At 41.9% G+C, this 20,811-nt stretch overlaps 21 non-coding genes across 21 annotated transcripts; 10 read left to right on the top strand and 11 right to left on the bottom strand.

Annotated features, from left to right (window-relative positions):
* Window positions 1-595: 595 nt before the first annotated feature.
* On the bottom strand, window positions 596-667 carry trnaw-cca (transfer RNA tryptophan (anticodon CCA)). Its single transcript has one exon. It is a non-coding gene; the product is annotated as a tRNA-Trp (tRNA).
* An 815-nt stretch (window positions 668-1,482) lies between these two features.
* On the top strand, window positions 1,483-1,554 carry trnag-ucc (transfer RNA glycine (anticodon UCC)). Its single transcript has one exon. It is a non-coding gene; the product is annotated as a tRNA-Gly (tRNA).
* Window positions 1,555-1,906: 352 nt separating this feature from the next.
* On the bottom strand, window positions 1,907-1,978 carry trnaw-cca (transfer RNA tryptophan (anticodon CCA)). The gene has a single exon. It is a non-coding gene; the product is annotated as a tRNA-Trp (tRNA).
* An 815-nt stretch (window positions 1,979-2,793) lies between these two features.
* On the top strand, window positions 2,794-2,865 carry trnag-ucc (transfer RNA glycine (anticodon UCC)). The gene has a single exon. It is a non-coding gene; the product is annotated as a tRNA-Gly (tRNA).
* A 352-nt stretch (window positions 2,866-3,217) lies between these two features.
* On the bottom strand, window positions 3,218-3,289 carry trnaw-cca (transfer RNA tryptophan (anticodon CCA)). The gene has a single exon. It is a non-coding gene; the product is annotated as a tRNA-Trp (tRNA).
* An 815-nt stretch (window positions 3,290-4,104) lies between these two features.
* On the top strand, window positions 4,105-4,176 carry trnag-ucc (transfer RNA glycine (anticodon UCC)). Its single transcript has one exon. It is a non-coding gene; the product is annotated as a tRNA-Gly (tRNA).
* A 352-nt stretch (window positions 4,177-4,528) lies between these two features.
* On the bottom strand, window positions 4,529-4,600 carry trnaw-cca (transfer RNA tryptophan (anticodon CCA)). The gene has a single exon. It is a non-coding gene; the product is annotated as a tRNA-Trp (tRNA).
* A 4,748-nt stretch (window positions 4,601-9,348) lies between these two features.
* On the top strand, window positions 9,349-9,420 carry trnag-ucc (transfer RNA glycine (anticodon UCC)). Its single transcript has one exon. It is a non-coding gene; the product is annotated as a tRNA-Gly (tRNA).
* A 352-nt stretch (window positions 9,421-9,772) lies between these two features.
* On the bottom strand, window positions 9,773-9,844 carry trnaw-cca (transfer RNA tryptophan (anticodon CCA)). The gene has a single exon. It is a non-coding gene; the product is annotated as a tRNA-Trp (tRNA).
* Window positions 9,845-10,659: 815 nt separating this feature from the next.
* Window positions 10,660-10,731, top strand: trnag-ucc (transfer RNA glycine (anticodon UCC)). The gene has a single exon. It is a non-coding gene; the product is annotated as a tRNA-Gly (tRNA).
* A 352-nt stretch (window positions 10,732-11,083) lies between these two features.
* trnaw-cca (transfer RNA tryptophan (anticodon CCA)) lies at window positions 11,084-11,155 on the bottom strand. The gene has a single exon. It is a non-coding gene; the product is annotated as a tRNA-Trp (tRNA).
* Window positions 11,156-14,592: 3,437 nt separating this feature from the next.
* Window positions 14,593-14,664, top strand: trnag-ucc (transfer RNA glycine (anticodon UCC)). Its single transcript has one exon. It is a non-coding gene; the product is annotated as a tRNA-Gly (tRNA).
* Window positions 14,665-15,016: 352 nt separating this feature from the next.
* On the bottom strand, window positions 15,017-15,088 carry trnaw-cca (transfer RNA tryptophan (anticodon CCA)). The gene has a single exon. It is a non-coding gene; the product is annotated as a tRNA-Trp (tRNA).
* An 815-nt stretch (window positions 15,089-15,903) lies between these two features.
* trnag-ucc (transfer RNA glycine (anticodon UCC)) lies at window positions 15,904-15,975 on the top strand. Its single transcript has one exon. It is a non-coding gene; the product is annotated as a tRNA-Gly (tRNA).
* A 352-nt stretch (window positions 15,976-16,327) lies between these two features.
* Window positions 16,328-16,399, bottom strand: trnaw-cca (transfer RNA tryptophan (anticodon CCA)). Its single transcript has one exon. It is a non-coding gene; the product is annotated as a tRNA-Trp (tRNA).
* Window positions 16,400-17,214: 815 nt separating this feature from the next.
* On the top strand, window positions 17,215-17,286 carry trnag-ucc (transfer RNA glycine (anticodon UCC)). Its single transcript has one exon. It is a non-coding gene; the product is annotated as a tRNA-Gly (tRNA).
* A 352-nt stretch (window positions 17,287-17,638) lies between these two features.
* Window positions 17,639-17,710, bottom strand: trnaw-cca (transfer RNA tryptophan (anticodon CCA)). The gene has a single exon. It is a non-coding gene; the product is annotated as a tRNA-Trp (tRNA).
* Window positions 17,711-18,525: 815 nt separating this feature from the next.
* Window positions 18,526-18,597, top strand: trnag-ucc (transfer RNA glycine (anticodon UCC)). The gene has a single exon. It is a non-coding gene; the product is annotated as a tRNA-Gly (tRNA).
* Window positions 18,598-18,949: 352 nt separating this feature from the next.
* Window positions 18,950-19,021, bottom strand: trnaw-cca (transfer RNA tryptophan (anticodon CCA)). Its single transcript has one exon. It is a non-coding gene; the product is annotated as a tRNA-Trp (tRNA).
* An 815-nt stretch (window positions 19,022-19,836) lies between these two features.
* Window positions 19,837-19,908, top strand: trnag-ucc (transfer RNA glycine (anticodon UCC)). The gene has a single exon. It is a non-coding gene; the product is annotated as a tRNA-Gly (tRNA).
* A 352-nt stretch (window positions 19,909-20,260) lies between these two features.
* Window positions 20,261-20,332, bottom strand: trnaw-cca (transfer RNA tryptophan (anticodon CCA)). Its single transcript has one exon. It is a non-coding gene; the product is annotated as a tRNA-Trp (tRNA).
* Between the last annotated feature and the right edge of the window lie 479 nt (window positions 20,333-20,811).

Here is a 20,811-nt window from a genome sequence, read left to right on the forward strand (position 1 = left end):
TGCATGTCTTGTCGGCATCTTGAAGGGATGGTGGCACGAATAAAGCAATAATAGAGGCTTAAAGGCAGCCAGGTGCTGTAGTGGCTTGATAAGTGCTTTTATGCATGTGAGAAGCGATCCAGTTATGGGAGACTGCAATGGCCAAGATGCAAGGTAAAGAGACATATGTAGGCGTTAGTGGTATAGTGGTGAGTATAGCTGCCTTCCAAGCAGTTGACCCGGGTTGGATTCCTGGCCAACGCATCTCATTATACATGGATACCTGATGTTATTCACAAAACGTGGTACTTTGCCACTCACGTTTATTGATGGCAACCAAAGCTCATGTTTTACAGATTGCTCCTGCTTTTTACCTTCAGAGATAACTCATGCAATACAGAACGATATAGGAGTCAACACCTTCAAAAACACTGTGCTTTAATATGTTCTGGTTACATTGACACCTTACTCACAGCTGCACAGATGACCGTGACTCTTATATCGTTTTTAAATGAAGTGATACAAAGCGTTGTTATTTCTCAAAATCACAATGAGGCCAAAGAGACCTGCATGCTGAAGCTACGGCCCCATTTTCATGTTGCTATAAAGAAGCTTTTGACCCCGGCGTGATTTGAAAACGTAACCTTCTGATCTGGAGTCAGACGCGCTACCGTTGCGCCACGAGGTCTAATACGTAGAAGTCTAGCTAAAAAAATGGAACAAGGCAGTCAGATGTTTTAGTTCAATAGCTCTTCCAATGTATTTTGATATTTTTCATTCCCTCTCGTCTGCCTTAAAGTTTCACCAATTCAAGAGGAGAGTAATGGTGAGGGAAGAACGTACCAAAGGGAGGGAATCTTCAGGCAGAATCCCTGAGCTCTCTGCTTTCTTCTCAACCTGAGTAGTCTATGCATGATTCTGTGTTAGTATCTGTCGATTCGGCCCTTGAAAGGCAATACAGCTAAAGGTAACGTTTCTTGTTTATCATGCACCTGAGATGTAACAAAACGGAGGACCTTTCAAGAAAGGCTCTTGAGCAGAGTTACTTCAGAAAGTGAAGTAACGAAAAGAAAAACATTCTCATGTTACAATAGATTGGTGAGTGTGAAGAATAGCATCAAGTTAAAGACCTGGCAAGATTGGAACGAAGATGAGAAGAAAGTAAATGTGTTTTAGTTTAGTTTCTTATTTTTCCATGAGTATTCAAGTCTTAGTGACTACATGAAGTTTTGATTCTTCAGTTTGCGTTGAAGACAACCATTGATTGGACCTTACGGACTGTCAGCGGAAGTCCATTCCACCACCTTGTGGACTGACAGAGAAGATTCTTGTTGCATGTCTTGTCGGCATCTTGAAGGGATGGTGGCACGAATAAAGCAATAATAGAGGCTTAAAGGCAGCCAGGTGCTGTAGTGGCTTGATAAGTGCTTTTATGCATGTGAGAAGCGATCCAGTTATGGGAGACTGCAATGGCCAAGATGCAAGGTAAGGAGACATATGTAGGTGTTGGTGGTATAGTGGTGAGCATAGCTGCCTTCCAAGCAGTTGACCCGGGTTCGATTCCCGGCCAATGCATCTCATTATACATGGATACCTGATGTTATTCACAAAACGTGGTACTTTGCCACTCACGTTTATTGATGGCAACCAAAGCTCATGTTTTACAGATTGCTCCTGCTTTTTACCTTCAGAGATAACTCATGCAATACAGAACGATATAGGAGTCAACACCTTCAAAAACACTGTGCTTTAATATGTTCTGGTTACATTGACACCTTACTCACAGCTGCACAGATGACCGTGACTCTTACATCGTTTTTAAATGAAGTGATACAAAGCGTTGTTATTTCTCAAAATCAGAATGAGGCCAAAGAGACCTGCATGCTGAAGCTGCGGCCCCATTTTCATGTTGCTATAAAGAAGCTTTTGACCCCGACGTGATTTGAACACGCAACCTTCTGATCTGGAGTCAGACACGCTACCGTTGCCCCACGAGGTCTAATACGTAGAAGTCTAGCTAAAAAAATGGAACAAGGCAGTCAGATGTTTTAGTTCAATAGCTCTTCCAATGTATTTTGATTTTTTTCATTCCCTCTCGTCTGCCTTAAAGTTTCACCAATTCAAGAGGAGAGTAATGGTGAGGGAAGAACGTACCAAAGGGAGGGAATCTTCAGGCAGAATCCCTGAGCTCTCTGCTTTCTTCTCAACCTGAGTAGTCTATGCATGATTCTGTGTTAGTATCTGTCGATTCGGCCCTTGAAAGGCAATACAGCTAAAGGTAACGTTTCTTGTTTATCATGCACCTGAGATGTAACAAAACGGAGGACCTTTCAAGAAAGGCTCTTGAGCAGAGTTACTTCAGAAAGTGAAGTAACGAAAAGAAAAACATTCTCATGTTACAATAGATTGGTGAGTGTGAAGAATAGCATCAAGTTAAAGACCTGGCAAGATTGGAAGGAAGATGAGAAGAAAGTAAATGTGTTTTAGTTTAGTTTCTTATTTTTCCATGAGTATTCAAGTCTTAGTGACTACATGAAGTTTTGATTCTTCAGTTTGCGTTGAAGACAACCATTGATTGGACCTTACGGACTGTCAGCGGAAGTCCATTCCACCACCTTGTGGACTGACAGAGAAGATTCTTGTTGCATGTCTTGTCGGCATCTTGAAGGGATGGTGGCACGAATAAAGCAATAATAGAGGCTTAAAGGCAGCCAGGTGCTGTAGTGGCTTGATAAGTGCTTTTACGCATGTGAGAAGCGATCCAGTTATGGGAGACTGCAATGGCCAAGATGCAAGGTAAAGAGACATATGTAGGCGTTGGTGGTATAGTGGTGAGCATAGCTGCCTTCCAAGCAGTTGACCTGGGTTCGATTCCCGGCCAACGCATCTCATTATACATGGATACCTGATGTTATTCACAAAACGTGGTACTTTGCCACTCACGTTTATTGATGGCAACCAAAGCTCATGTTTTACAGATTGCTCCTGCTTTTTACCTTCAGAGATAACTCATGCAATACAGAACAATATAGGAGTCAACACCTTCAAAAACACTGTGCTTTAATATGTTCTGGTTACATTGACACCTTACTCACAGCTGCACAGATGACCGTGACTCTTATATCGTTTTTAAATGAAGTGATACAAAGCGTTGTTATTTCTCAAAATCACAATGAGGCCAAAGAGACCTGCATGCTGAAGCTACGGCCCCATTTTCATGTTGCTATAAAGAAGCTTTTGACCCCGGCGTGATTTGAAAACGTAACCTTCTGATCTGGAGTCAGACACGCTACCGTTGCGCCACGAGGTCTAATACGTAGAAGTCTAGCTAAAAAAATGGAACAAGGCAGTCAGATGTTTTAGTTCAATAGCTCTTCCAATGTATTTTGATTTTTTTCATTCCCTCTCGTCTGCCTTAAAGTTTCACCAATTCAAGAGGAGAGTAATGGTGAGGGAAGAACGTACCAAAGGGAGGGAATCTTCAGGCAGAATCCCTGAGCTCTCTGCTTTCTTCTCAACCTGAGTAGTCTATGCATGATTCTGTGTTAGTATCTGTCGATTCGGCCCTTGAAAGGCAATACAGCTAAAGGTAACGTTTCTTGTTTATCATGCACCTGAGATGTAACAAAACGGAGGACCTTTCAAGAAAGGCTCTTGAGCAGAGTTACTTCAGAAAGTGAAGTAACGAAAAGAAAAACATTCTCATGTTACAATAGATTGGTGAGTGTGAAGAATAGCATCAAGTTAAAGACCTGGCAAGATTGGAACGAAGATGAGAAGAAAGTAAATGTGTTTTAGTTTAGTTTCTTATTTTTCCATGAGTATTCAAGTCTTAGTGACTACATGAAGTTTTGATTCTTCAGTTTGCGTTGAAGACAACCATTGATTGGACCTTACGGACTGTCAGCGGAAGTCCATTCCACCACCTTGTGGACTGACAGAGAAGATTCTTGTTGCATGTCTTGTCGGCATCTTGAAGGGATGGTGGCACGAATAAAGCAATAATAGAGGCTTAAAGGCAGCCAGGTGCTGTAGTGGCTTGATAAGTGCTTTTATGCATGTGAGAAGCGATCCAATTATGGGAGACTGCAATGGCCAAGATGCAAGGTAAGGAGACATATGTAGGCGTTGGTGGTATAGTGGTGAGCATAGCTGCCTTCCAAGCAGTTGACCTGGGTTCGATTCCCGGCCAACGCATCTCATTATACATGGATACCTGATGTTATTCACAAAACGTGGTACTTTGCCACTCACGTTTATTGATGGCAACCAAAGCTCATGTTTTACAGATTGCTCCTGCTTTTTACCTTCAGAGATAACTCATGCAATACAGAACGATATAGGAGTCAACACCTTCAAAAACACTGTGCTTTAATATGTTCTGGTTACATTGACACCTTACTCACAGCTGCACAGATGACCGTGACTCTTACATCGTTTTTAAATGAAGTGATACAAAGCGTTGTTATTTCTCAAAATCAGAATGAGGCCAAAGAGACCTGCATGCTGAAGCTACGGCCCCATTTTCATGTTGCTATAAAGAAGCTTTTGACCCCGACGTGATTTGAACACGTAACCTTCTGATCTGGAGTCAGACACGCTACCGTTGCGCCACGAGGTCTAATACGTAGAAGTCTAGCTAAAAAAATGGAACAAGGCAGTCAGATGTTTTAGTTCAATAGCTCTTCCAATGTATTTTGATTTTTTTCATTCCCTCTTGTCTGCCTTAAAGTTTCACCAATTCAAGAGGAGAGTAATGGTGAGGGAAGAACGTACCAAAGGGAGGGAATCTTCAGGCAGAATCCCTGAGCTCTCTGCTTTCTTCTCAACCTGAGTAGTCTATGCATGATTCTGTGTTAGTATCTGTCGATTCGGCCCTTGAAAGGCAATACAGCTAAAGGTAACGTTTCTTGTTTATCATGCACCTGAGATGTAACAAAACGGAGGACCTTTCAAGAAAGGCTCTTGAGCAGAGTTACTTCAGAAAGTGAAGTAACGAAAAGAAAAACATTCTCATGTTACAATAGATTGGTGAGTGTGAAGAATAGCATCAAGTTAAAGACCTGGCAAGATTGGAAGGAAGATGAGAAGAAAGTAAATGTGTTTTAGTTTAGTTTCTTATTTTTCCATGAGTATTCAAGTCTTAGTGACTACATGAAGTTTTGATTCTTCAGTTTGCGTTGAAGACAACCATTGATTGGACCTTACGGACTGTCAGCGGAAGTCCATTCCACCACCTTGTGGACTGACAGAGAAGATTCTTGTTGCATGTCTTGTCGGCATCTTGAAGGGATGGTGGCACGAATAAAGCAATAATAGAGGCTTAAAGGCAGCCAGGTGCTGTAGTGGCTTGATAAGTGCTTTTATGCATGTGAGAAGCGATCCAGTTATGGGAGACTGCAATGGCCAAGATGCAAGGTAAAGAGACATATGTAGGCGTTAGTGGTATAGTGGTGAGCATAGCTGCCTTCCAAGCAGTTGACCCGGGTTGGATTCCTGGCCAACGCATCTCATTATACATGGATACCTGATGTTATTCACAAAACGTGGTACTTTGCCACTCACGTTTATTGATGGCAACCAAAGCTCATGTTTTACACATTGCTCCTGCTTTTTACCTTCAGAGATAACTCATGCAATACAGAACGATATAGGAGTCAACACCTTCAAAAACACTGTGCTTTAATATGTTCTGGTTACATTGACACCTTACTCACAGCTGCACAGATGACCGTGACTCTTATATCGTTTTTAAATGAAGTGATACAAAGCGTTGTTATTTCTCAAAATCACAATGAGGCCAAAGAGACCTGCATGCTGAAGCTGCGGCCCCATTTTCATGTTGCTATAAAGAAGCTTTTGACCCCGGCGTGATTTGAAAACGTAACCTTCTGATCTGGAGTCAGACGCGATACCGTTGCGCCACGAGGTCTAATACGTAGAAGTCTAGCTAAAAAAATGGAACAAGGCAGTCAGATGTTTTAGTTCAATAGCTCTTCCAATGTATTTTGATTTTTTTCATTCCCTCTCGTCTGCCTTAAAGTTTCACCAATTCAAGAGGAGAGTAATGGTGAGGGAAGAACGTACCAAAGGGAGGGAATCTTCAGGCAGAATCCCTGAGCTCTCTGCTTTCTTCTCAACCTGAGTAGTCTATGCATGATTCTGTGTTAGTATCTGTCGATTCGGCCCTTGAAAGGCAATACAGCTAAAGGTAACGTTTCTTGTTTATCATGCACCTGAGATGTAACAAAACGGAGGACCTTTCAAGAAAGGCTCTTGAGCAGAGTTACTTCAGAAAGTGAAGTAACGAAAAGAAAAACATTCTCATGTTACAATAGATTGGTGAGTGTGAAGAATAGCATCAAGTTAAAGACCTGGCAAGATTGGAACGAAGATGAGAAGAAAGTAAATGTGTTTTAGTTTAGTTTCTTATTTTTCCATGAGTATTCAAGTCTTAGTGACTACATGAAGTTTTGATTCTTCAGTTTGCGTTGAAGACAACCATTGATTGGACCTTACGGACTGTCAGCGGAAGTCCATTCCACCACCTTGTGGACTGACAGAGAAGATTCTTGTTGCATGTCTTGTCGGCATCTTGAAGGGATGGTGGCACGAATAAAGCAATAATAGAGGCTTAAAGGCAGCCAGGTGCTGTAGTGGCTTGATAAGTGCTTTTATGCATGTGAGAAGCGATCCAGTTATGGGAGACTGCAATGGCCAAGATGCAAGGTAAAGAGCCATATGTAGGCGTTAGTGGTATAGTGGTGAGCATAGCTGCCTTCCAAGCAGTTGACCCGGGTTGGATTCCTGGCCAACGCATCTCATTATACATGGATACCTGATGTTATTCACAAAACGTGGTACTTTGCCACTCACGTTTATTGATGGCAACCAAAGCTCATGTTTTACAGATTGCTCCTGCTTTTTACCTTCAGAGATAACTCATGCAATACAGAACGATATAGGAGTCAACACCTTCAAAAACACTGTGCTTTAATATGTTCTGGTTACATTGACACCTTACTCACAGCTGCACAGATGACCGTGACTCTTATATCGTTTTTAAATGAAGTGATACAAAGCGTTGTTATTTCTCAAAATCACAATGAGGCCAAAGAGACCTGCATGCTGAAGCTGCGGCCCCATTTTCATGTTGCTATAAAGAAGCTTTTGACCCCGGCGTGATTTGAAAACGTAACCTTCTGATCTGGAGTCAGACGCGATACCGTTGCGCCACGAGGTCTAATACGTAGAAGTCTAGCTAAAAAAATGGAACAAGGCAGTCAGATGTTTTAGTTCAATAGCTCTTCCAATGTATTTTGATTTTTTTCATTCCCTCTCGTCTGCCTTAAAGTTTCACCAATTCAAGAGGAGAGTAATGGTGAGGGAAGAACGTACCAAAGGGAGGGAATCTTCAGGCAGAATCCCTGAGCTCTCTGCTTTCTTCTCAACCTGAGTAGTCTATGCATGATTCTGTGTTAGTATCTGTCGATTCGGCCCTTGAAAGGCAATACAGCTAAAGGTAACGTTTCTTGTTTATCATGCACCTGAGATGTAACAAAACGGAGGACCTTTCAAGAAAGGCTCTTGAGCAGAGTTACTTCAGAAAGTGAAGTAACGAAAAGAAAAACATTCTCATGTTACAATAGATTGGTGAGTGTGAAGAATAGCATCAAGTTAAAGACCTGGCAAGATTGGAACGAAGATGAGAAGAAAGTAAATGTGTTTTAGTTTAGTTTCTTATTTTTCCATGAGTATTCAAGTCTTAGTGACTACATGAAGTTTTGATTCTTCAGTTTGCGTTGAAGACAACCATTGATTGGACCTTACGGACTGTCAGCGGAAGTCCATTCCACCACCTTGTGGACTGACAGAGAAGATTCTTGTTGCATGTCTTGTCGGCATCTTGAAGGGATGGTGGCACGAATAAAGCAATAATAGAGGCTTAAAGGCAGCCAGGTGCTGTAGTGGCTTGATAAGTGCTTTTATGCATGTGAGAAGCGATCCAGTTATGGGAGACTGCAATGGCCAAGATGCAAGGTAAAGAGCCATATGTAGGCGTTAGTGGTATAGTGGTGAGCATAGCTGCCTTCCAAGCAGTTGACCCGGGTTGGATTCCTGGCCAACGCATCTCATTATACATGGATACCTGATGTTATTCACAAAACGTGGTACTTTGCCACTCACGTTTATTGATGGCAACCAAAGCTCATGTTTTACAGATTGCTCCTGCTTTTTACCTTCAGAGATAACTCATGCAATACAGAACGATATAGGAGTCAACACCTTCAAAAACACTGTGCTTTAATATGTTCTGGTTACATTGACACCTTACTCACAGCTGCACAGATGACCGTGACTCTTATATCGTTTTTAAATGAAGTGATACAAAGCGTTGTTATTTCTCAAAATCACAATGAGGCCAAAGAGACCTGCATGCTGAAGCTGCGGCCCCATTTTCATGTTGCTATAAAGAAGCTTTTGACCCCGGCGTGATTTGAAAACGTAACCTTCTGATCTGGAGTCAGACGCGATACCGTTGCGCCACGAGGTCTAATACGTAGAAGTCTAGCTAAAAAAATGGAACAAGGCAGTCAGATGTTTTAGTTCAATAGCTCTTCCAATGTATTTTGATTTTTTTAATTCCCTCTCGTCTGCCTTAAAGTTTCACCAATTCAAGAGGAGAGTAATTGTGAGGGAAGAACGTACCAAAGGGAGGGAATCTTCAGGCAGAATCCCTGAGCTCTCTGCTTTCTTCTCAACCTGAGTAGTCTATGCATGATTCTGTGTTAGTATCTGTCGATTCGGCCCTTGAAAGGCAATACAGCTAAAGGTAACGTTTCTTGTTTATCATGCACCTGAGATGTAACAAAACGGAGGACCTTTCAAGAAAGGCTCTTGAGCAGAGTTACTTCAGAAAGTGAAGTAACGAAAAGAAAAACATTCTCATGTTACAATAGATTGGTGAGTGTGAAGAATAGCATCAAGTTAAAGACCTGGCAAGATTGGAACGAAGATGAGAAGAAAGTAAATGTGTTTTAGTTTAGTTTCTTATTTTTCCATGAGTATTCAAGTCTTAGTGACTACATGAAGTTTTGATTCTTCAGTTTGCGTTGAAGACAACCATTGATTGGACCTTACGGACTGTCAGCGGAAGTCCATTCCACCACCTTGTGGACTGACAGAGAAGATTCTTGTTGCATGTCTTGTCGGCATCTTGAAGGGATGGTGGCACGAATAAAGCAATAATAGAGGCTTAAAGGCAGCCAGGTGCTGTAGTGGCTTGATAAGTGCTTTTATGCATGTGAGAAGCGATCCAGTTATGGGAGACTGCAATGGCCAAGATGCAAGGTAAAGAGACATATGTAGGCGTTGGTGGTATAGTGGTGAGCATAGCTGCCTTCCAAGCAGTTGACCCGGGTTCGATTCCCGGCCAACGCATCTCATTATACATGGATACCTGATGTTATTCACAAAACGTGGTACTTTGCCACTCACGTTTATTGATGGCAACCAAAGCTCATGTTTTACAGATTGCTCCTGCTTTTTACCTTCAGAGATAACTCATGCAATACAGAACGATATAGGAGTCAACACCTTCAAAAACACTGTGCTTTAATATGTTCTGGTTACATTGACACCTTACTCACAGCTGCACAGATGACCGTGACTCTTACATCGTTTTTAAATGAAGTGATACAAAGCGTTGTTATTTCTCAAAATCACAATGAGGCCAAAGAGACCTGCATGCTGAAGCTGCGGCCCCATTTTCATGTTGCTATAAAGAAGCTTTTGACCCCGACGTGATTTGAACACGTAACCTTCTGATCTGGAGTCAGACGCGCTACCGTTGCGCCATGAGGTCTAATACGTAGAAGTCTAGCTAAAAAAATGGAACAAGGCAGTCAGATGTTTTAGTTCAATAGCTCTTCCAATGTATTTTGATTTTTTTCATTCCCTCTCGTCTGCCTAAAAGTTTCACCAATTCAAGAGGAGAGTAATGGTGAGGGAAGAACGTACCAAAGGGAGGGAATCTTCAGGCAGAATCCCTGAGCTCTCTGCTTTCTTCTCAACCTGAGTAGTCTATGCATGATTCTGTGTTAGTATCTGTCGATTCGGCCCTTGAAAGGCAATACAGCTAAAGGTAATGTTTCTTGTTTATCATGCACCTGAGATGTAACAAAACGGAGGACCTTTCAAGAAAGGCTCTTGCGCAGAGTTACTTCAGAAAGTGAAGTAACGAAAAGAAAAACATTCTCATGTTACAATAGATTGGTGAGTGTGAAGAATAGCATCAAGTTAAAGACCTGGCAAGATTGGAACGAAGATGAGAAGAAAGTAAATGTGTTTTAGTTTAGTTTCTTATTTTTCCATGAGTATTCAAGTCTTAGTGACTACATGAAGTTTTGATTCTTCAGTTTGCGTTGAAGACAACCATTGATTGGACCTTACGGACTGTCAGCGGAAGTCCATTCCACCACCTTGTGGACTGACAGAGAAGATTCTTGTTGCATGTCTTGTCGGCATCTTGAAGGGATGGTGGCACGAATAAAGCAATAATAGAGGCTTAAAGGCAGCCAGGTGCTGTAGTGGCTTGATAAGTGCTTTTATGCATGTGAGAAGCCATCCAGTTATGGGAGACTGCAATGGCCAAGATGCAAGGTAAAGAGACATATGTAGGCGTTGGTGGTGTAGTGGTGAGCATAGCTGCCTTCCAAGCAGTTGACCCGGGTTCGATTCCCGGCCAAAGCATCTCATTATACATGGATACCTGATGTTATTCACAAAACGTGGTACTTTGCCACTCACGTTTATTGATGGCAACCAAAGCTCATGTTTTACAGATTGCTCCTGCTTTTTACCTTCAGAGATAACTCATGCAATACAGAACGATATAGGAGTCAACACCTTCAAAAACACTGTGCTTTAATATGTTCTGGTTACATTGACACCTTACTCACAGCTGCACAGATGACCGTGACTCTTACATCGTTTTTAAATGAAGTGATACAAAGCGTTGTTATTTCTCAAAATCAGAATGAGGCCAAAGAGACCTGCATGCTGAAGCTGCGGCCCCATTTTCATGTTGCTATAAAGAAGCTTTTGACCCCGACGTGATTTGAACACGTAACCTTCTGATCTGGAGTCAGACGCGCTACCGTTGCGCCACGAGGTCTAATACGTAGAAGTCTAGCTAAAAAAATGGAACAAGGCAGTCAGATGTTTTAGTTCAATAGCTCTTCCAATGTATTTTGATTTTTTTCATTCCCTCTCGTCTGCCTTAAAGTTTCACCAATTCAAGAGGAGAGTAATGGTGATGGAAGAACGTACCAAAGGGAGGGAATCTTCAGGCAGAATCCCTGAGCTCTCTGCTTTCTTCTCAACCTGAGTAGTCTATGCATGATTCTGTGTTAGTATCTGTCGATTCGGCCCTTGAAAGGCAATACAGCTAAAGGTAACGTTTCTTGTTTATCATGCACCTGAGATGTAACAAAACGGAGGACCTTTCAAGAAAGGCTCTTGAGCAGAGTTACTTCAGAAAGTGAAGTAACGAAAAGAAAAACATTCTCATGTTACAATAGATTGGTGAGTGTGAAGAATAGCATCAAGTTAAAGACCTGGCAAGATTGGAACGAAGATGAGAAGAAAGTAAATGTGTTTTAGTTTAGTTTCTTATTTTTCCATGAGTATTCAAGTCTTAGTGACTACATGAAGTTTTGATTCTTCAGTTTGCGTTGAAGACAACCATTGATTGGACCTTACGGACTGTCAGCGGAAGTCCATTCCACCACCTTGTGGACTGACAGAGAAGATTCTTGTTGCATGTCTTGTCGGCATCTTGAAGGGATGGTGGCACGAATAAAGCAATAATAGAGGCTTAAAGGCAGCCAGGTGCTGTAGTGGCTTGATAAGTGCTTTTATGCATGTGAGAAGCGATCCAGTTATGGGAGACTGCAATGGCCAAGATGCAAGGTAAAGAGACATATGTAGGCGTTAGTGGTATAGTGGTGAGCATAGCTGCCTTCCAAGCAGTTGACCCGGGTTGGATTCCTGGCCAACGCATCTCATTATACATGGATACCTGATGTTATTCACAAAACGTGGTACTTTGCCACTCACGTTTATTGATGGCAACCAAAGCTCATGTTTTACAGATTGCTCCTGCTTTTTACCTTCAGAGATAACTCATGCAATACAGAACGATATAGGAGTCAACACCTTCAAAAACACTGTGCTTTAATATGTTCTGGTTACATTGACACCTTACTCACAGCTGCACAGATGACCGTGACTCTTATATCGTTTTTAAATGAAGTGATACAAAGCGTTGTTATTTCTCAAAATCACAATGAGGCCAAAGAGACCTGCATGCTGAAGCTGCGGCCCCATTTTCATGTTGCTATAAAGAAGCTTTTGACCCCGGCGTGATTTGAAAACGTAACCTTCTGATCTGGAGTCAGACGCGATACCGTTGCGCCACGAGGTCTAATACGTAGAAGTCTAGCTAAAAAAATGGAACAAGGCAGTCAGATGTTTTAGTTCAATAGCTCTTCCAATGTATTTTGATTTTTTTCATTCCCTCTCGTCTGCCTTAAAGTTTCACCAATTCAAGAGGAGAGTAATGGTGAGGGAAGAACGTACCAAAGGGAGGGAATCTTCAGGCAGAATCCCTGAGCTCTCTGCTTTCTTCTCAACCTGAGTAGTCTATGCATGATTCTGTGTTAGTATCTGTCGATTCGGCCCTTGAAAGGCAATACAGCTAAAGGTAACGTTTCTTGTTTATCATGCACCTGAGATGTAACAAAACGGAGGACCTTTCAAGAAAGGCTCTTGAGCAGAGTTACTTCAGAAAGTGAAGTAACGAAAAGAAAAACATTCTCATGTTACAATAGATTGGTGAGTGTGAAGAATAGCATCAAGTTAAAGACCTGGCAAGATTGGAACGAAGATGAGAAGAAAGTAAATGTGTTTTAGTTTAGTTTCTTATTTTTCCATGAGTATTCAAGTCTTAGTGACTACATGAAGTTTTGATTCTTCAGTTTGCGTTGAAGACAACCATTGATTGGACCTTACGGACTGTCAGCGGAAGTCCATTCCACCACCTTGTGGACTGACAGAGAAGATTCTTGTTGCATGTCTTGTCGGCATCTTGAAGGGATGGTGGCACGAATAAAGCAATAATAGAGGCTTAAAGGCAGCCAGGTGCTGTAGTGGCTTGATAAGTGCTTTTATGCATGTGAGAAGCGATCCAGTTATGGGAGACTGCAATGGCCAAGATGCAAGGTAAAGAGCCATATGTAGGCGTTAGTGGTATAGTGGTGAGCATAGCTGCCTTCCAAGCAGTTGACCCGGGTTGGATTCCTGGCCAACGCATCTCATTATACATGGATACCTGATGTTATTCACAAAACGTGGTACTTTGCCACTCACGTTTATTGATGGCAACCAAAGCTCATGTTTTACAGATTGCTCCTGCTTTTTACCTTCAGAGATAACTCATGCAATACAGAACGATATAGGAGTCAACACCTTCAAAAACACTGTGCTTTAATATGTTCTGGTTACATTGACACCTTACTCACAGCTGCACAGATGACCGTGACTCTTATATCGTTTTTAAATGAAGTGATACAAAGCGTTGTTATTTCTCAAAATCACAATGAGGCCAAAGAGACCTGCATGCTGAAGCTGCGGCCCCATTTTCATGTTGCTATAAAGAAGCTTTTGACCCCGGCGTGATTTGAAAACGTAACCTTCTGATCTGGAGTCAGACGCGATACCGTTGCGCCACGAGGTCTAATACGTAGAAGTCTAGCTAAAAAAATGGAACAAGGCAGTCAGATGTTTTAGTTCAATAGCTCTTCCAATGTATTTTGATTTTTTTCATTCCCTCTCGTCTGCCTTAAAGTTTCACCAATTCAAGAGGAGAGTAATGGTGAGGGAAGAACGTACCAAAGGGAGGGAATCTTCAGGCAGAATCCCTGAGCTCTCTGCTTTCTTCTCAACCTGAGTAGTCTATGCATGATTCTGTGTTAGTATCTGTCGATTCGGCCCTTGAAAGGCAATACAGCTAAAGGTAACGTTTCTTGTTTATCATGCACCTGAGATGTAACAAAACGGAGGACCTTTCAAGAAAGGCTCTTGAGCAGAGTTACTTCAGAAAGTGAAGTAACGAAAAGAAAAACATTCTCATGTTACAATAGATTGGTGAGTGTGAAGAATAGCATCAAGTTAAAGACCTGGCAAGATTGGAACGAAGATGAGAAGAAAGTAAATGTGTTTTAGTTTAGTTTCTTATTTTTCCATGAGTATTCAAGTCTTAGTGACTACATGAAGTTTTGATTCTTCAGTTTGCGTTGAAGACAACCATTGATTGGACCTTACGGACTGTCAGCGGAAGTCCATTCCACCACCTTGTGGACTGACAGAGAAGATTCTTGTTGCATGTCTTGTCGGCATCTTGAAGGGATGGTGGCACGAATAAAGCAATAATAGAGGCTTAAAGGCAGCCAGGTGCTGTAGTGGCTTGATAAGTGCTTTTATGCATGTGAGAAGCGATCCAGTTATGGGAGACTGCAATGGCCAAGATGCAAGGTAAAGAGACATATGTAGGCATTGGTGGTGTAGTGGTGAGCATAGCTGCCTTCCAAGCAGTTGACCCGGGTTCGATTCCCGGCCAAAGCATCTCATTATACATGGATACCTGATGTTATTCACAAAACGTGGTACTTTGCCACTCACGTTTATTGATGGCAACCAAAGCTCATGTTTTACAGATTGCTCCTGCTTTTTACCTTCAGAGATAACTCATGCAATACAGAACGATATAGGAGTCAACACCTTCAAAAACACTGTGCTTTAATATGTTCTGGTTACATTGACACCTTACTCACAGCTGCACAGATGACCGTGACTCTTACATCGTTTTTAAATGAAGTGATACAAAGCGTTGTTATTTCTCAAAATCAGAATGAGGCCAAAGAGACCTGCATGCTGAAGCTGCGGCCCCATTTTCATGTTGCTATAAAGAAGCTTTTGACCCCGACGTGATTTGAACACGTAACCTTCTGATCTGGAGTCAGACGCGCTACCGTTGCGCCACGAGGTCTAATACGTAGAAGTCTAGCTAAAAAAATGGAACAAGGCAGTCAGATGTTTTAGTTCAATAGCTCTTCCAATGTATTTTGATTTTTTTCATTCCCTCTCGTCTGCCTTAAAGTTTCACCAATTCAAGAGGAGAGTAATGGTGAGGGAAGAACGTACCAAAGGGAGGGAATCTTCAGGCAGAATCCCTGAGCTCTCTGCTTTCTTCTCAACCTGAGTAGTCTATGCATGATTCTGTGTTAGTATCTGTCGATTCGGCCCTTGAAAGGCAATACAGCTAAAGGTAACGTTTCTTGTTTATCATGCACCTGAGATGTAACAAAACGGAGGACCTTTCAAGAAAGGCTCTTGAGCAGAGTTACTTCAGAAAGTGAAGTAACGAAAAGAAAAACATTCTCATGTTACAATAGATTGGTGAGTGTGAAGAATAGCATCAAGTTAAAGACCTGGCAAGATTGGAACGAAGATGAGAAGAAAGTAAATGTGTTTTAGTTTAGTTTCTTATTTTTCCATGAGTATTCAAGTCTTAGTGACTACATGAAGTTTTGATTCTTCAGTTTGCGTTGAAGACAACCATTGATTGGACCTTACGGACTGTCAGCGGAAGTCCATTCCACCACCTTGTGGACTGACAGAGAAGATTCTTGTTGCATGTCTTGTCGGCATCTTGAAGGGATGGTGGCACGAATAAAGCAATAATAGAGGCTTAAAGGCAGCCAGGTGCTGTAGTGGCTTGATAAGTGCTTTTACGCATGTGAGAAGCGATCCAGTTATGGGAGACTGCAATGGCCAAGATGCAAGGTAAAGAGACATATGTAGGCGTTGGTGGTATAGTGGTGAGCATAGCTGCCTTCCAAGCAGTTGACCCGGGTTCGATTCCCGGCCAACGCATCTCATTATACATGGATACCTGATGTTATTCACAAAACGTGGTACTTTGCCACTCACGTTTATTGATGGCAACCAAAGCTCATGTTTTACAGATTGCTCCTGCTTTTTACCTTCAGAGATAACTCATGCAATACAGAACGATATAGGAGTCAACACCTTCAAAAACACTGTGCTTTAATATGTTCTGGTTACATTGACACCTTACTCACAGCTGCACAGATGACCGTGACTCTTACATCGTTTTTAAATGAAGTGATACAAAGCGTTGTTATTTCTCAAAATCAGAATGAGGCCAAAGAGACCTGCATGCTGAAGCTGCGGGCCCATTTTCATGTTGCTATAAAGAAGCTTTTGACCCCGACGTGATTTGAACACGTAACCTTCTGATCTGGAGTCAGACGCGCTACCGTTGCGCCACGAGGTCTAATACGTAGAAGTCTAGCTAAAAAAATGGAACAAGGCAGTCAGATGTTTTAGTTCAATAGCTCTTCCAATGTATTTTGATTTTTTTCATTCCCTCTCGTCTGCCTAAAAGTTTCACCAATTCAAGAGGAGAGTAATGGTGAGGGAAGAACGTACCAAAGGGAGGGAATCTTCAGGCAGAATCCCTGAGCTCTCTGCTTTCTTCATAACCTGAGTAGTCTATGCATGATTCTGTGTTAGTATCTGTCGATTCGGCCCTTGAAAGGCAATACAGCTAAAGGTAACGTTTCTTGTTTATCATGCACCTGAGATGTAACAAAACGGAGGACCTTTCAAGAAAGGCTCTTGAGCAGAGTTACTTCAGAAAGTGAAGTAACGAAAAGAAAAACATTCTCATGTTACAATAGATTGGTGAGTGTGAAGAATAGCATCAAGTTAAAGACCTGGCAAGATTGGAACGAAGATGAGAAGAAAGTAAATGTGTTTTAGTTTAGTTTCTTATTTTTCCATGAGTATTCAAGTCTTAGTGACTACATGAAGTTTTGATTCTTCAGTTTGCGTTGAAGACAACCATTGATTGGACCTTACGGACTGTCAGCGGAAGTCCATTCCACCACCTTGTGGACTGACAGAGAAGATTCTTGTTGCATGTCTTGTCGGCATCTTGAAGGGATGGTGGCACGAATAAAGCAATAATAGAGGCTTAAAGGCAGCCAGGTGCTGTAGTGGCTTGATAAGTGCTTTTACGCATGTGAGAAGCGATCCAGTTATGGGAGACTGCAATGGCCAAGATGCAAGGTAAAGAGACATATGTAGGCGTTGGTGGTATAGTGGTGAGCATAGCTGCCTTCCAAGCAGTTGACCCGGGTTCGATTCCCGGCCAACGCATCTCATTATACATGGATACCTGATGTTATTCACAAAACGTGGTACTTTGCCACTCACGTTTATTGATGGCAACCAAAGCTCATGTTTTACAGATTGCTCCTGCTTTTTACCTTCAGAGATAACTCATGCAATACAGAACGATATAGGAGTCAACACCTTCAAAAACACTGTGCTTTAATATGTTCTGGTTACATTGACACCTTACTCACAGCTGCACAGATGACCGTGACTCTTACATCGTTTTTAAATGAAGTGATACAAAGCGTTGTTATTTCTCAAAATCAGAATGAGGCCAAAGAGACCTGCATGCTGAAGCTGCGGCCCCATTTTCATGTTGCTATAAAGAAGCTTTTGACCCCGACGTGATTAGAACACGTAACCTTCTGATCTGGAGTCAGACGCACTACCGTTGCGCCACGAGGTCTAATACGTAGAAGTCTAGCTAAAAAAATGGAACAAGGCAGTCAGATGTTTTAGTTCAATAGCTCTTCCAATGTATTTTGATTTTTTTCATTCCCTCTCGTCTGCCTAAAAGTTTCACCAATTCAAGAGGAGAGTAATGGTGAGGGAAGAACGTACCAAAGGGAGGGAATCTTCAGGCAGAATCCCTGAGCTCTCTGCTTTCTTCATAACCTGAGTAGTCTATGCATGATTCTGTGTTAGTATCTGTCGATTCGGCCCTTGAAAGGCAATACAGCTAAAGGTAACGTTTCTTGTTTATCATGCACCTGAGATGTAACAAAACGGAGGACCTTTCAAGAAAGGCTCTTGAGCAGAGTTACTTCAGAAAGTGAAGTAACGAAAAGAAAAACATTCTCATGTTACAATAGATTGGTGAGTGTGAAGAATAGCATCAAGTTAAAGACCTGGCAAGATTGGAAGGAAGATGAGAAGAAAGTAAATGTGTTTTAGTTTAGTTTCTTATTTTTCCATGAGTATTCAAGTCTTAGTGACTACATGAAGTTTTGATTCTTCAGTTTGCGTTGAAGACAACCATTGATTGGACCTTACGGACTGTCAGCGGAAGTCCATTCCACCACCTTGTGGACTGACAGAGAAGATTCTTGTTGCATGTCTTGTCGGCATCTTGAAGGGATGGTGGCACGAATAAAGCAATAATAGAGGCTTAAAGGCAGCCAGGTGCTGTAGTGGCTTGATAAGTGCTTTTATGCATGTGAGAAGCGATCCAGTTATGGGAGACTGCAATGGCCAAGATGCAAGGTAAAGAGACATATGTAGGCGTTGGTGGTATAGTGGTGAGCATAGCTGCCTTCCAAGCAGTTGACCCGGGTTCGATTCCCGGCCAACGCATCTCATTATACATGGATACCTGATGTTACTCACAAAACGTGGTACTTTGCCACTCACGTTTATTGATGGCAACCAAAGCTCATGTTTTACAGATTGCTCCTGCTTTTTACCTTCAGAGATAACTCATGCAATACAGAACGATATAGGAGTCAACACCTTCAAAAACACTGTGCTTTAATATGTTCTGGTTACATTGACACCTTACTCACAGCTGCACAGATGACCGTGACTCTTACATCGTTTTTAAATGAAGTGATACAAAGCGTTGTTATTTCTCAAAATCAGAATGAGGCCAAAGAGACCTGCATGCTGAAGCTGCGGCCCCATTTTCATGTTGCTATAAAGAAGCTTTTGACCCCGACGTGATTTGAACACGTAACCTTCTGATCTGGAGTCAGACGCGCTACCGTTGCGCCACGAGGTCTAATACGTAGAAGTCTAGCTAAAAAAATGGAACAAGGCAGTCAGATGTTTTAGTTCAATAGCTCTTCCAATGTATTTTGATTTTTTTCATTCCCTCTCGTCTGCCTAAAAGTTTCACCAATTCAAGAGGAGAGTAATGGTGAGGGAAGAACGTACCAAAGGGAGGGAATCTTCAGGCAGAATCCCTGAGCTCTCTGCTTTCTTCATAACCTGAGTAGTCTATGCATGATTCTGTGTTAGTATCTGTCGATTCGGCCCTTGAAAGGCAATACAGCTAAAGGTAACGTTTCTTGTTTATCATGCACCTGAGATGTAACAAAACGGAGGACCTTTCAAGAAAGGCTCTTGAGCAGAGTTACTTCAGAAAGTGAAGTAACGAAAAGAAAAACATTCTCATGTTACAATAGATTGGTGAGTGTGAAGAATAGCATCAAGTTAAAGACCTGGCAAGATTGGAACGAAGATGAGAAGAAAGTAAATGTGTTTTAGTTTAGTTTCTTATTTTTCCATGAGTATTCAAGTCTTAGTGACTACATGAAGTTTTGATTCTTCAGTTTGCGTTGAAGACAACCATTGATTGGACCTTACGGACTGTCAGCGGAAGTCCATTCCACCACCTTGTGGACTGACAGAGAAGATTCTTGTTGCATGTCTTGTCGGCATCTTGAAGGGATGGTGGCACGAATAAAGCAATAATAGAGGCTTAAAGGCAGCCAGGTGCTGTAGTGGCTTGATAAGTGCTTTTACGCATGTGAGAAGCGATCCAGTTATGGGAGACTGCAATGGCCAAGATGCAAGGTAAAGAGACATATGTAGGCGTTGGTGGTATAGTGGTGAGCATAGCTGCCTTCCAAGCAGTTGACCCGGGTTCGATTCCCGGCCAACGCATCTCATTATACATGGATACCTGATGTTATTCACAAAACGTGGTACTTTGCCACTCACGTTTATTGATGGCAACCAAAGCTCATGTTTTACAGATTGCTCCTGCTTTTTACCTTCAGAGATAACTCATGCAATACAGAACGATATAGGAGTCAACACCTTCAAAAACACTGTGCTTTAATATGTTCTGGTTACATTGACACCTTACTCACAGCTGCACAGATGACCGTGACTCTTACATCGTTTTTAAATGAAGTGATACAAAGCGTTGTTATTTCTCAAAATCAGAATGAGGCCAAAGAGACCTGCATGCTGAAGCTGCGGCCCCATTTTCATGTTGCTATAAAGAAGCTTTTGACCCCGACGTGATTTGAACACGTAACCTTCTGATCTGGAGTCAGACGCGCTACCGTTGCGCCACGAGGTCTAATACGTAGAAGTCTAGCTAAAAAAATGGAACAAGGCAGTCAGATGTTTTAGTTCAATAGCTCTTCCAATGTATTTTGATTTTTTTCATTCCCTCTCGTCTGCCTAAAAGTTTCACCAATTCAAGAGGAGAGTAATGGTGAGGGAAGAACGTACCAAAGGGAGGGAATCTTCAGGCAGAATCCCTGAGCTCTCTGCTTTCTTCATAACCTGAGTAGTCTATGCATGATTCTGTGTTAGTATCTGTCGATTCGGCCCTTGAAAGGCAATACAGCTAAAGGTAACGTTTCTTGTTTATCATGCACCTGAGATGTAACAAAACGGAGGACCTTTCAAGAAAGGCTCTTGAGCAGAGTTACTTCAGAAAGTGAAGTAACGAAAAGAAAAACATTCTCATGTTACAATAGATTGGTGAGTGTGAAGAATAGCATCAAGTTAAAGACCTGGCAAGATTGGAACGAAGATGAGAAGAAAGTAAAT

The sequence above is a fragment of the Brachyhypopomus gauderio genome, unplaced genomic scaffold (assembly GCF_052324685.1).
Source record: "Brachyhypopomus gauderio isolate BG-103 unplaced genomic scaffold, BGAUD_0.2 sc92, whole genome shotgun sequence".
In the NCBI taxonomy this organism is placed as follows: Eukaryota; Metazoa; Chordata; class Actinopteri; order Gymnotiformes; family Hypopomidae; genus Brachyhypopomus; species Brachyhypopomus gauderio.